Genomic DNA, 12,908 nt, shown 5'->3' with positions numbered 1-12,908 from the left:
TCCAGCTACTTGGAAGACTGAGGCGGAAGGATCGCCAGAGCCCAGCAGGTTGAGGCTGCGTGGCCAGGAGTGGCTACTGCACTCCAGTCTGGGCGACAGAGTGAGACTCCAACTCAAAAAAAAACCCAAAAAAACAAATATGATCCTTTCACTGTGACCGATATGAAATGTCTCTGCATAAACTCTGACTCTTTTCCAAGAAGTGGATTTTCATTCAAAGTTTTTTATTCTTCCCAATAAGATAGTAGAAGATAGCAAACTTCAAGGCATTTGAGATTCTTAATGACCATTTGAAGAAACAAAATACACCAACTTTATGCTTATTTCTATATTTTATATGACTTTGATGTTAAGTTACAATAAAGTTATGACAAACCTTTAAAAAAAGAGAAAATCTACACTTCTTTTCTAAGGACAGAGTTGACCCTGGGTTAACTTTCTAACATATTACCCTGGAAACCTAGTCAAAATGGAATGTCAGCTGTGGTACCAAGCAGCATTGCTTCTGGTAAAAATGACCCCTAATGGGTGAACTGGGCTGGGAGGACTGTAATGAACACATGACAGGAAGCCCAGCTCTGAGCTACCCTGAGGGTGGAGATTCTCTGGTCTGGGCATGATCTTCGCAGGGACCGCTGAGAGCTATTATGTGGGTTGTTACAAGAAGTATGGGCTCTTGTGGGACACAGGGCTTCTAAACACCTGAAAGTCACACCCACAAGTGTGTCTTATTTCTTGCACCTGAGCAGTCACAGGGAATGGGGAGAAAAGTGAGAAGGAACCAACTCCCAGACAGCTGCGTGGACTGTGGCCGGGGCTGCTCTCACTGGCAAGAATGCTTGCTACAGCCTTGCTCTGCTCCCTGGCCCGGAGCCTTCCGAGTTCCAGGGGTGGCAGTCATGTGAGTCTGACCATTTTGCTGAGACTGAAAACCGTCCGGGTAGACACTGAGTTCCCCAAACCTGGTCTGCATTCCCCGGGTAGACACTGAGTTCCCCAAACCTGGTCTGCATTCCCCAGATGTCTCCATTCCATCAACACTACATTCCTGAGGGTTCAAGATTTCTGAAGTTCCCCTCTGCTTAGCTCTTTGGGAGTTTTCCCAGCAGGAGAAATCACTGTCTTCAACCACACCTGCCTCCCCACCCCGACAGGGGCACAGCGCCCAGCAGGGGTTTAGGCAGCCCCTCAGGTGACCTGGGCTTATGACTCCTATACCTCAGACCTCATGCCAGACTCTGAGTTGTTTCCTAGTATCACAAGGCTGTTCTCCCCCCAAGACCCTGGTGACATCTGGGTACCAAGCAAAGGCTGGTTTTATAGAGGGAGATAACTCCAGTACCACATTGTTACTGGATTTATAGGGCAGTTTGTTCCTGGAACATCCTGCAGGTCCCACAAAAGGAACTATGACAAGACCTAGGGTCCCATCCCATCTGTGAGATTCATCTATGTTGTTGCCCAAAGCTGTGGTTTATTGTCTTTGCTGCCATTTACTATCCATAGCATGAATACGCCACTATTTATGTATCCGATCAGCAGTTGGGGGACATTTGGCTTGTTTTCATCTTGCAGCTGTCACAAACTATGCTGCTATGATTGTTCTCATCCATGTCATTGGTTTCCCATGCGAGCGCATTTCTATTGGTTCCTAGGAGCGGAATTGCTGCCCCCAGGGTATGTGTGTGTTCAGCTTTAGTGAATGCTGCCAAAGCGTTTGCTAAAGCATTTGACCGTCAGCTGTGTATGAGAGTACTTGTTCAGCACCCTCACCAACTTTTAGGATTGTCAGTCTAGTGACAACTCTGTGCTGACTTGTGCTTGTAACATTGATTTCTTTGATAATAGTAAGGTTGGGCATGTATCACATGTTAATAATACATTCGATTTTCCCTATGTAAAATGTCTGTTCAAGTTTTTTGTTCATTTTTATCATCAATTTGATTTTGATTATTCACATGTCATAGAATGTTTGCATGGAATGTTCATAATTAATGTGTTGCAAATATTTTCTTCCATTCTGTGGCTTATCTTTTTATTCTTGGAATGTCTTTTAGTGAATAGTTTTGTTATTGTTGCTGTCTATTTTACTACCCTTTAAACTCTGTGTGGATTATTACAGATTTTTTTCATACTTTAGCAAAAGGCAATACAATGAATTACTATAAAATAGATGATAAATATAAACACAATTGTTCGTTAAATTAAATAGACATTGTGATCATGCCACTACACTCCAGCCTGGGTGACAGAGTGAGACCATGACTCAAAAAAAAAAAAAAAGAAAAAAAGATGTAAAATTTGCCTGTCACATTGTTACAAAAGCTTCTAAAAACTTTTCCTCCCTCAGTATATCAACTTGACTTGTTGCATAGTAATATCAAAAAGGACTAGAAGCACAATTTGAGCAATCTTCTGGAACTTTCCTCCCCTCTCCTCTTTTGCTGCTGTTGCTTTGTGCCAGACAGGAGCTAATCGCCAATTCTGATCACTCATCTGCCCAAGAAAATCAAGCACAAAGATAGAGCTTCTTGTTTGTTGAATGTGTCACCTTGAAGCAGACCCATACTCACCCTGAGAGGGTTAATATTCTGAGTACTGAAGTTGTACCATCCCATGAGCCACACCTACCGGTCAATGGGTTGTTTATTGGCCCCAGTAGAATAAGAACTAAATGCAGGTTTTGTGGGTTCGAAATGGTGTTTATTTTCTCACTGCAGTGCAGAATTGCTAGAGCTTTCAGATGCTGGGCAGGAATTCTGGCTTCTCCACTTGGCTGGGTATACAGACTGTTACAGTGTTCATTACTTCAACTTTTTTTTTTTTTTGAGTTGGAGTCTCACTCTGTCGCCCAGACTGGAGTGCAGTGGCCGCTCCCGGCCACCGCAGCCTCGACCTGCTGGGCTCCGGCGATCCCTCCCTCCGCCTCAGCCTTCCAAGTAGCCGGAATTACAGGCCTGCGCTATCATGCCTGACTGATTTTTTGATTTATTGTAGAGATGAAGTCTCGCTGCCCAGGCGGGTCTCGAACCCGCGGGCTCAGGCAATCCACTCACCTCAGCCTCCCAAAGGCGCGGGATTACAGGCAGGTGCCATTTTAAAGGAAGTGTGTTTCCCACTGGAAGACGTGCTCAGGGAACCCAAAAGCTGCAGAAATCAAGTAAACACAAGCAAAGAAGCATGCATTGGCCTCAGAGTGTGAAGGAGGTGTGGACAGCCTTGTGTCTTCGGTGCATACACGGGGTGTGGGGGACGTACCACAGCCACACTGCGGTGAGGACAGGAATGAGGTGGGGTGAGGGAGAGGCCCAGGGCACACAACTCATGCTTGAATTTCTGCTGTTCTTAAAGAGGAACAGGGAAGACACAAAAGCAGAGCCGGAGGAAGATCAGGGGTCCAAAGAGGTTGTGAGAGTTTGTTTTGCTTGCTTGCTTGCTTGATTTTTATTATTTTTAAGATGATTTATTTTTTTAAGAGATTTGAACTTATTTAAACAAGGATGGAAAGGATGAGGAGACCGAACAATTCTCTTGAGTTTCCTGAGCCTTTATTTGCTCGGATGGAAACAAAAACTGTGTACTAATTAATCACATAGCCATACCTCATGAGGCTCTTGCAAGTACACCACTGAGAACAGGACTTTTAACATGGTATGGGGTCAATAAATGTTAATCTTCATCTTTCCCCATATGCTGATCAAGGAAAGTAGTCAGGCCATTTCACTTAAGATATCTAAGGGGATTTGTGCCTGACCACTGGCTCCTGGCTTCCTTGTGTGTTATTGACTCTAGCCCCTATTAAAGCAAATAATTAAAGAGTCTGTTACTTGGGTGAGAAGTTGGTGTCTGCTAGCAGGCTTCTCAGATTCTGGAGACCAGTAGCTGCTCCTTCCAGAAAGGCATGACCTGTGCAGCTTTCAGACTTGATGGAGACTCAAGCAGCTGGGAACTTTCAAACATATGGCTCCCGGGCATTCCATACCTGTGGTCTCAGCTGCCTTCCTCTTTCCTCCAGGGAGTAGTTGCTGCCTCCAGCCTAAGCTTGTCTCCCGCCTAAGCTTGTCTCCTCTGTGCTCAGCCCTGCCGGTAAGCCTCCCTCTCTCAGGCCCTCCAGACATTGTGGCCCACCCAGAACATCTTATATTTCCTTGGGAGCAGCTGACTCCCACTCCAAACCCTCTGGCCAAACCTGCCCATAGATGCTGCCCCAAAAGTTCCTCTGCTGAGATCATAACAGCGTCCCTGCCCCTAATTCCTCTTGTGACTTCTTCAGGGTCCAGAGACCCCCCCCAAGGCTCAGGCACCTTGGAGGTTAATTAAGGCTTAAATGAACTCAGAGCTCAGAGGAGTTTGGTCTCAGAGATTGGCGGGAGGCAAGGTGCGGGGGGACATTGTACAGGTATGTGAAGAATGGTTGGATGTCTTGGGTCAGATTCTCTTTTTTTTTGAGTTGGAGTCTCACTCTGTCACCCAGGCTGGAGTGCAGTGGCACGCTCCCGGCCATCACAGCCTCGACCAGCTGGGCTCCTGCGATCCTTCTGCCTTAGTCTTCCAAGTAGCTGGAGCTACAGGCGCACGCTACCATGCCCAGCTATTTTTTTTTATTTATTGTAGAGACTGGGTCTCACCATGAACCCAAGGGCTCAAGCAATCCTCTTGCCTTGGCCTTCCAAAGTGCTGGGATTACAGGCTTGAGCCACTGTGCCCAGCCTAGTCAGATTCTCTTAAAGCAGGCCCTAAATATTATACAGCTGAAAAGAAGGACTTTGCAGCAACTTGGATGGATTTAGAGTCTGTAATACTCAGTGATCGATCACAGAAACAAAGAACTGAGTACCACATGTTCTCACTCACAAGTGGACCCTGAGCATTTATCATAATACTACATGCAAGGGATTGACAGTAGTGGGACACTGCCAAGGGGGGCTGGAGGCACATAACACTAATAAAGGTACCTGATCCCAAACCAGGCGAAGTGAGGAACAACGGGAGACCCAAACTTCACCTGTACAATGACCACTTATGTACCTAACCCTGAATTGTACCCCACATCTTTAAATAAAAACTTTTTTTGTTTTTTGGGTTTTTGTTTGTTTGTTTGTTTGAGTTGGAGTCTCACTCTGTCGCCCAGACTGGAGTGCAGTGGCCACTCCCGGCCACCGCAGCCTTGAACTTCTGGGCTCCGGTGATCCTTCTGCTCAGCCTTCCAAGTAGCCAGAATTATAGGTGTGCGCTACCATGCCCGACTGATTTTTAAATTTAATGTAGAAATGAGGTCTTGCCTGCCTAGGTGGGTCTTGAACCCGCGGGCTCAGGCAATCCACTCACCTCAGCCTCCCAAAGGCATGGGATTACAGGCTGAGCCACCGAGCCTGGCTAAAAATTTTTTTTTTAGTTGGAGTCTCACTCGATTGCCCAGGCTGGAATGCAGTGGCATGCTTATGGCTACCCCAGCATCGACTTGCTGGGCTCTGGCAATTCTTCCGCCTCAGCCTTCCAAGTATCCAGAACTATAGACACACACTACCACACCCGGCTAATTTTTTTTATTTATTGTAGAGACGAGGTCTCACCAAGTTGCCCGGGCCGGTCTTGAACCCGTAGGCTCAGGCAGTCATCTCACCTCGGCCTTCCAAAGGGTGGCTTGAGCCACCGCACCCAGCCTTTAAATAATTTTTTTTAATTTTTATTTTAAAATTGTGGGGTATAGTTCAGGGTTAGGTATACAAATATGCATTGTGCAGGTACCCTTATTGATGAGGTGTGCCCCCCATCCCCAGACAGATATTGACTACCATTAATCCCATCTCCCTTCCCCTCCCTGCCCCCTCATAGTTTCCTGCCACTGTCAATCCTTTTCTTATAGTATTATGATAGTTGTTCAAGGTTCACTTATGAGTGAGAACATGTGATACTCAGATCTTTGTTTCTGTGAGAGATCACTCAGTATTATAAACTCTAATTCCATCCAGGTTGCTGCGAAATTCATAATTTTGTTCTTTTTTATGGCTGTGTAATATTCCATTGTGTTTATGTACCACAGACATCAAGACATTAATAGAGAGAATAAAAAAATTGAGGAAAGACAAGAGGAAAATAGGAAGGAGCTGATGACAGAAATAACATTAGTAGAGAATACTGTGATGGAAATAAATAACAAACTAATAAGCATGGAAAGCAGAATTAGCCAAGCAGAAGAAAGAATCTCAGAGCTTGAAGACCAAAATACAGAACTAACCCAAACTGTCAAAAACATAGAAAAGAAGCTTAAAAAGACAGAACAAAACCTTCAAGAGATGAATGATTACTTCAGGAGACCAAACCTAAGAGTAATTGGCCTTCCTGAGGTAAATTTTTAAAATTTAATTTAAAAACCAAAAAAGCAGACCCTATTCAAATATACAAGGTTTACCAAGGGAAAGAAGGAGTTAGGGAAGTGGGATAGGTCAGGGCAGGGAGTTAAACAAGGATGTAACCTCAGTTGGAGAGATGTGACCTGATCCTCGGGGACTGTGGATTGCACCCGGGTGGTCCCCCTTTGAAGCAAGCAGACCAGCCTTGGGTTCCACCGTACTCATGTCATGGGCTGCAGACTGCCAGGCATGGAAGGCGTGTGACATATAATTTCCCAAGCAAGGCTCCCATTCCACCACCGATAGTTCTCTAGCGAATGGGTAGCTGTGAACTACTCGTGACCGACACTCACAGGGTAACGATTGCCTGGCCTGGAAGAGGGACATAAGCGGGACACCAACAGCACCCACCGAGAGAGTTACTTACTAATCGCATTGATTCAACAGAGCCATGGTTTCCAAGTTAGCTAACTGTTGTGATTAAAACAAAATCCATGAGTTAAGTAGGGACTGTCTGCATGAACTAGCGGAAATTTAAAATGTGTAATGATGGGCAGAAGCGACTACCCCTGGACACACACACCTAGGTGAGTGGCCCAAGGTGAGTGAATGGGTGGTGGAGGAGGGTGCCTCGGCCACATCTGCCCAGGTTGTGTGTTCACAAGAAATGCTAAGTTCCAACCTCACGTGTGGTGGTGCAGACCCTCACATAAGCACAGGGACTTTAGCCATCAACCTAAATGGGTGAGGACTCATTTAACTGCCATTTCTCTCCTCTGGCTGTGGGTATTTCTCTAGCTCTGGTCTCTGGAGTCCAGGGCTGGGTCTGGCCATTCCTTCCATTCTGCTGTCCAAATCCACACATCTTCTTGTTTCCATTCCTGGTTTGGCAGCAAGAAATGTCTGCTACGCCTCTCTGTGTACTCGGTATTGCTGTAATTGGTTGTTGCCCTAATTACAGAACAGTCCTGATGCTTTATTCCTTAAGCATGTATGCAGCAGACATCCATTCTAGGGTTGGTCTCCTTTGGGCTTCTTATTATGCCAAGTCCTACATCCATCTTCAAGTCCATATTTTTTCCTTGGACACCTGCCCCCTAAGAATAATCTCCAACCTCCCAGCACCTCACGTGACCACCCCTAGCCCCATGTTCCCAGTGTTGGCCTTCCTGAGGGGTCCTATGGTCCCCTTGGCACACTGACCAATCTCCTCCTCGCTGTCCTGGTTGCCTTCCACACCCGCTCATAGGACTCAGTGGTCCTATGCCTTCTGCCTCTGATTCCAGGTGAGGCCATTTATCCTATCTTTGTGGCTGGGGTGGGAGAGGGCAGCTACTGGCAAGAGTGGCCCAATACAGACAACCCAGGAAGTAGAGAGTCATAAACTCCTCCTCTGTGACTTGCTTTTCTTGTTCTGCCTTGAACACTTGCCACAGGCTATCTGGCACCAACTGTTAAGACAGGCCCTGAGAGGCCCACCCTGACCCAGCTCCAGGGGCTCTGTTTGTATTTTCTGGTCTGTAGCATCTGGAAAGTGCTTGACACCATGCTTGACCTCACTCCACCACCCCCACCACCTCTGAGTCCAATCACAAATGTACAACTTCTCTTCTTCCCTGCCCCGGCCTGACGTAGCCGTGGAAACGAGACACATTCCATAGTTAGGCACTGAGAAAAAAAGCTGTCATAAACCAAATATTTGCTCCATGCTGTCTGTCTCTCTCTGGAGTCGTCTTTTTTTTTTTTTTTTTTTGGTTTTGCTTTGCTTTGTTTTTTAACAACTCTATTGAGGTTTAATTTGCAAACTAGAAACTGTACCCATGAAAAGTATAAACTTGTCTGAGTTGTCATAGATGTTTATAACCACAAAATTACCACCGTCATCAAAATATGGAACATTTTCATCTTCCCCACATCTCCTTGTGCCCCTTTCTCCTATCATTTAACACATTTTATCTCATTTAATCTTCCCATGTCCAGGAGTAGAAATGGCTAGCTTCAATCTACAAATGGGAAAACCAGGGTACAGGAAGGTTCAGTGACTTGCCTGTGTCACACAGCCAGAAAGAAGCAAAGCTGGGATTCAAAATCAGGCATGTCTTATCCCAGTGCTACATCATGTCTGTGTGCTACCCCCAGGGCCCCTACACCCCTGGGGAGAGCAAGACCTTGGGGCAGGGTTCCTGCTCACATAAAAATGAATCATCCCCTCAGCAAGATCAAATTCTTTTGCTCTTTCCTCTCGCTTCCAAAAATCATTCCTTTGTTTTCTTAAATTGCCCTCAATTTCTGTTTTTCTCCATCTTTTGGACTTCATTCCCTTCATAGAATAAAGCATGAGACTGAAACTGAATTTAGCATTTCCTTGTCAGTCTTGCCATATTTGTTCAGAAGTTCATTGAGCCAATGGTTATTTCTGGCTTGTCTGGTTGTCTTTTTTAAAATTACTATTTTTAAAGGCCATGTAGCCAAGACCAGAGAAAAAAAGAGGGTATGTGTGGGCTTCCAGAAATGCAGCAATGTGGAAAAAGAAGAGAAGTAACAACAGGAGGAGAACCCCAGATTCTGGGCTCTGTTCTGACTCCTGTAGCCCCAACTATGTCCCACCCTGCTAAGAGACACGGGCAGAGCACAAGTCAGGCATCTCCTCTTGCTCTTGAGTTACATCTGCCCATGTTCTTCTGTTTTTGAAAAGTAGCAGTTAAATATAAATGCACAGAGAATGACCTGGCTTTTGCCAACATAACCTATGAAGGTTACATTTCCTAGACTTGTTTAGCTAAATTGGAAGACCTGGTGTTGCATTAGGCTGGTTTTCACGGAGCACATGGGGCAGAGAGAAGGGCTCGAAGGATCGTTGGATGATTTGACTCAGAGAGTGCAGATTCTGGAAAGCAGAGAGGAGGTGACAAATGGTACCTCCACAGTGAGAGAGCTGGGTTTCTCCATCTTGCAGGCAGAATTTGCCTGTTGGTTGAAATTCAATGAATAACAACGTTTACCATTCCCCATGAGGAAAAACATAGGCTTGGGTTACTGTTTTATGAGCAGGCTACTTGTAAACACCCATCCTCGTCTTCATCGGAGGCCTTGGGAAACTATGATACAGTGAGAACCTGTGTCTAACCCAAGGACTTTGACCTGTGAACTGGGGAGACAGGAAGAGCTTGACTCAGGGCTCTGGGCTTCTGTTCAGAGGTTCTCTAGCTTTAGGGAGCTCCTCGGGGGGGCAGAGCCTTAGACACACACACACACACACACACACACAGCTCAGACTGACTGTGAGGTCCTCATCTCTAACATTTGCACTAGGTCAGCCGGGTGTGGTGGCTCATGCCTGTAATCCCAGCATTTTGGGAGGCAGAGGAGAGAAGATTGCCTGAACCCAGGGGTTCGAGACCTGCCTGGGCAACATGGTGAGACCTCATCTCTACAATGAATCAAAAAATTAGCTGGGCATGAGGGCACATGCCTGTAGTTCCAGCTACTTGGGAGGCTAGGGTTGAAGGATCATCTGAGCCCAGCAGGTCGAGATTGCGATGGCTGTGATTGTGCCACTGCACTCCAGTCTGGGTGACAGAATGAGACTCTGACTCAAAGAAAGAAAGAAGAAAAAAAAAAAACTTCGCCAGTGTTTTCTGCACAAGAAGGGGCTGGGGAGAATATGGCTCATTTCATGCCCATGTCCCAGGTACCTGTTGACTTCACAACAAGCTCATGGAATGTGTCACACAGGAGGAGGAACTTAGCAAACGTTGATTGTGCCCAATACTGAAACTCCAAGTCACTTATCATTCTTTGCCTCTGTCATGAATCAAATGCAGTAAGTCCCCTACATATGAACCTTCAAGTTGTGAACGTTCAAAGATGCAACCATGTGTTCACATATACAATCATGTAAGTTAGTTCTCGTGTCTGGCTTACATTGTCACCTGCGTGCATCCTCTACAAGTGGTTGTGCTTTTGTATACTTTACTATACAGTACTGTATAGAGTACAGTAGTACAATATCTTTATTTCAAGCCCAAGATGTTTGGAAGCAACCATAAAAACAGCAGTCATATAGATGATACTGTATACCAGGCTGAGGACTGGTACCAGTTCGTGGCCTGTTAGGAACTGGGCCACACAGCAGAATGTGGACTGCGGATGAGTGGAGCTCTGCATGCTGTCAGATCAGTGGAGGCATTAGATTCTCATAGTGAACTGAGCATGCGAGGGATCTAGATTGTGTGCTCCTTGTGAGAATCTAATGCCTGATGATCCCCTCTCCCCCATCTGTGGAAAAACTGTCGTCCATGAAACCGGTCCCTGATGCCAAAAATGTTGGGGACTGCTTTGGATGAGCCTACTTTGAAGACATTTGGGGACTGCTTTGGATGAGCCTGCTTTGAAGACATTTCTAGCAGCCTTCACAGCACCATCAGCATAACAGTGCCACAGATACTTGCCAGCAAATTAGCAAATCAAAGGGATGTGGGTGCTCTAATTTGTTTCTCCATGAATAATGGAGTATAGTGTGAATTCTGATTTGTACATCATCAGCCATTCCAAAGTACTTGCTCTCAATTTTCCTTCCTGAAATATCCCATTAGGATGCTGTGTCATGTCTTGTCACCTGTGTCTTCTACTGTCCCTTCTTCCTCTAACCACTTTCAAGTGCACAAATGAGTAGCGTTAACTGTATTCTGAAACAGATCTCCCAAACTTTCTTATCTTGTAAATCTGAAACTATACCAATTAGACAACAAGTTCCCTTTTTCTTTTTTTGAGTCAGTGTCTCACTCCGTCGCCCTGGCTGGAGTGCAGTGGCACGCTCACGGTCACCCCAGCGTCAACCTCCTGGGCTCCGGCAATCCTTCCACCTCAGCCTTCCAAGTAGCCAGAACTACAGGCGCATGCTACCATGTCCAGCTAATTTTTTATTTATTGTAGAGATGAGGTCTCGCCAGATTGCCCAGGCTGTTCTCGAACCCACGGGCTCAGACAGTCCACTCACCTCAGCCTCCCAAAGTGCTGGGATTACAGACTGAGCCACTGAGCCCGGACCCCTTTTCCTACCTCCCTTCCAGCCCGTGGTAACCACTATTCTATTTTCTGTTCCTCTGAATTTGGCTACTTTTGATACCATCTATAAGTAGAATCATACAATATTTTTCTTTGTGACTGACTTATGTCACTTAGCATAATGTCCTCAACATTGATCCATGTTGCGGCATGTGACAGCAATCCTTTCCTTTTAATATCAGTTTTTGTATATTTTAAAAGTCAGATTAAGGGAGATTCCTTATATTACATATATTTTCCTATATTCTTATTTCCAAGGGTTTTTTTTTAATCCTGTTGACTTTTGTTTCTGAAACTTTTTTTCAAATGTTATACCAACCATGAATTCCTGTGATAAGCCTAACTAGGTGTAATGTATCACTATTTGAATATATTGCTTAACTCAGCTTACCAATGTAACATAACATATTACTGGGTTCCCACTGTCAACATTTTATATGGGTGTTTGCATCTACAGTTAGTGAGATTGGTCTGCAATATTACTTTTTTATCATTTCCTTCCCAGGATTTAGTACCAAGATTACACTGGATACATGAAATAAATTGCGATATATTTTCTCATTTTCTGTTCTCTAGAGTAGTTTGTATAAGATTAGATTTATCATCCTAAATAGTTGATGGAATTCATTGGCAATGCCACCTGTGCCTAGAGTTTTCCATGTGTAGAGAGGTTTAATTTCATTAATAGTTAATGGTGTATAAATGATCTTCCTCACCATCACGCAATATACCCATGTTGCAAACCTGCATACGTACTCCCTGACTCTAAAAAAATTAATTTCTAAAAAAATTTTCTTCTTGTGTCACCTTTGGTAGGTTGAATTTTTCTAGAATTGTGTTTATTTCATCAGAATTTTTAGTTTTTTTGGACATAAACTTATAGTGTTGTTATTGTCTTTTGTAATATCTTAAAAATCTGTGGTAATGCCCCCTTTTTACTCTTGATGTTTTTCATTCATGTTTTCTGTAAATGTTTCTTAGTCTTGCTAGGGATTTAGCAGTGTTATTAGTCTTTTCAAAGATTCAGCTTTTGTCTGTGTTGATCCTCTCTAGTGCATTTTATTTTATTAATTTTTACTCTTTTTTTTTTTTTTGAGTTGGGGTCTCACTCTGTCGCCCAGGCTAGAGTGCAGTGGCACGCTCACAGCCACCCCAGCGTTGACCTGCTGGGCTCCGGCGATCCTTCTGCCTCAGCCTTCCAAGTGGCTGGAACTACAGGCATGTGCTACCATGCCTGGCTAATTTTTTTAATTTATTGTAAAGATGAGTTCTCGTCAAGTTGCCTGGCCTGGTCTCGAACCCACAGGCTCAGGCAATTCACTAGCCTCAGCCTCCCAAAGTGCTGGGATTACAGGCTAAGCCACTGAGCCCGGCCAATTTTTACCCTTTTAAAAATCCCCCTCCTCTGTTTCTTTGTGTTTAACTTACTCTTCCTTTCCCAGCTTCCTGAGATCAATGTGATTTTCAGCCTTTTTTTTTTTTTTTTTT

General features: G+C 44.8%; 1 protein-coding gene across 1 annotated transcript in view; it reads left to right on the top strand.

The window, feature by feature from the left end:
- Window positions 1-12,908, top strand: part of SUSD5 (sushi domain containing 5) — a 64,912-nt gene that overhangs the window by 41,403 nt on the left and 10,601 nt on the right. The window lies entirely within an intron of this gene.

The sequence above is a fragment of the Carlito syrichta genome, unplaced genomic scaffold (genome assembly GCF_000164805.1).
Source record: "Carlito syrichta isolate Samal-C Ts95f unplaced genomic scaffold, Tarsius_syrichta-2.0.1 Scaffold313175, whole genome shotgun sequence".
NCBI lineage: Eukaryota > Metazoa > Chordata > Mammalia > Primates > Tarsiidae > Carlito > Carlito syrichta.
Note: the sequence above shows the minus strand (reverse complement) of the source record. Positions and strands in the feature narration are given on the sequence as shown.